Here is a 1,915-nt window from a genome sequence, read left to right on the forward strand (position 1 = left end):
CGCGGCCTCTCTTATTGCGGAGCACAGGCTCCAGACGTGCAGGCTCAGTAATTGTGGCTCACAGGCCTAGTTGCTCCACGGCATGTGGGATCTTCCCAGACCAGGGCTCGAACCCGTGTCCCCTGCATTGGCAGGCAGATTCTCAACCACTGCGCCACCAGGGAAGCCCTAGGAACCTGCTTTTAATTCATTCTTTTTCTTTTTTTTTTGTCTGCCCACGCGGCATGTGGCATCTTACTTCCCCGACCAGGGATGGAACCCACGCCCCCTGCATTGGAAGCACGAAGTCTTAACCACTGGATCACCAGGGAATTCCCTAATTCATTCTTTTTTTTTTTTAATAAATTTATTTATTTACTTATTTATTTTTGGCTGCTTTGGGTCTTCGTTGCTGCTCACGGGCTTTCTCTAGTTGCGGTGAGCAGGGGCTACTCTTCGTTGCAGTGCACAGGTTTCTCATTGCGGTGGCTTCTCTTGCTGCGGAGCACGGGCTCTAGGCGCGCAGGCTTCAGTAGTTGTGGCACGAGGGCTCTAGAGTGCAGGCTCAGTAGTTGTGGTGCATGGGCTTAGTTGCTTTGCGGCATGTGGGATCTTCCCGGACCAGGGACTGAACCTGTGTCCCCAGCGTTGGCAGGCAGATTCTTAACCACTGGACCACCAGGGAAGTCCTAAAATGGTAAATTTTATGTTATGTGTATTTTACTACAGTTTAAAAAAAGAAAAAGGAGATTTAACGGCGGTTAGCTTAGAAAGCACACCAGACCAGAAAGCACATCATCAGACAGTCTCATCTGAGGCTGAAAAGAGGTTTCCAGAGGCGCCTGCAGGCTTCTGGGGAAGGCATCATCTTCCCCTCAAGGCTCAAAATGATCTGCCCATGGGGTTAGAAATGAATTCTTAAAAGCCTGTCAGATGTGCCTCCCTTCTCACCCTTTCTGGCTATCCTTAGGTCCATGAGATGGGATTGTCTCTCTCCTCTCCAGTAATATTTCAGGGTGCATGTGAGGACCGAGCCAGTAAGTCAGCCCCTGGCATTTTTGCACCCTGCTTTAGGACTGCTGAACCATTTTACAGAATCTTAGCTGGTGTGAGTGTGTGAAGTTTGCAATGGAGAACGCAGACTGCATCCAGGCTGAAAGAGCCAGCTAACGATGCAGCAGAAGGTATACTCTCCGGGCAGAGGTCCCATACGCCCCCGGTAGGGGTCTGTGGCAGTGTCTAGGAGCACAGGAGGCCTCGGGAGAGAAGGAACTTACCTGCCTGGAGTGTATTTTTACTTAAAAATTCACAAGAGTGGATCTTATTATGTTTTTACTTAAAATACATATAACATCACTTTGGCAGCCCATATAATAAAACTGGAATGACACAAAAGATTAAACTGGTCCTTGTACAAGGATGACATGCAAATTTGTGAAGCATTTCATATTTCTTTGGCAGTCGATAATTGAAAAGTGAAATTGGAAAAGCAAACCAATTTATAGCAAAACAACAACGAAAACAGAAAATACTTAAGGATAAATTTAACAAAAGATGTGCAAGACTTACATGCTGAAAACCACAGGTCACTGGGGCACCATCCTGCCCCCTGGCCTGCTGGCTTTGACTACCATGTTGGGTGACTGCTCAGTTGACCTGAGAGCAAGGGCACCAGCCTGTGTTGTTCTTGCCAGAACTGGCAGGGGTGGAGTGGGGTACGGCTGGCTGGGAAGGGCCAGATAATCAAAAGGCTCTCAAAGACAAAGATGACTTGACTCTTTCAGCTAAGGGCCTGTGGCATCCTGCCCTGGTCACCCCATCCTGCCCCTCCCCACCCTGTGATTAGTGTGGTAACTGTGAGTGGTGAGGATGACAGTGAATACTGTGAGAGTCAGAGTTGATGAGTAGATGTGTAACATCCCTGCAGGTACCTACA

At 48.4% G+C, this 1,915-nt stretch overlaps 1 pseudogene; it reads left to right on the forward strand.

The window, feature by feature from the left end:
- Nucleotides 1-1,332: 1,332 nt before the first annotated feature.
- Nucleotides 1,333-1,433, forward strand: LOC114235563 (U6 spliceosomal RNA; annotated as a pseudogene).
- Nucleotides 1,434-1,915: the final 482 nt, after the last annotated feature.

This window comes from Balaenoptera acutorostrata, chromosome 3, assembly GCF_949987535.1.
Source record: "Balaenoptera acutorostrata chromosome 3, mBalAcu1.1, whole genome shotgun sequence".
Taxonomy (NCBI): domain Eukaryota; kingdom Metazoa; phylum Chordata; class Mammalia; order Artiodactyla; family Balaenopteridae; genus Balaenoptera; species Balaenoptera acutorostrata.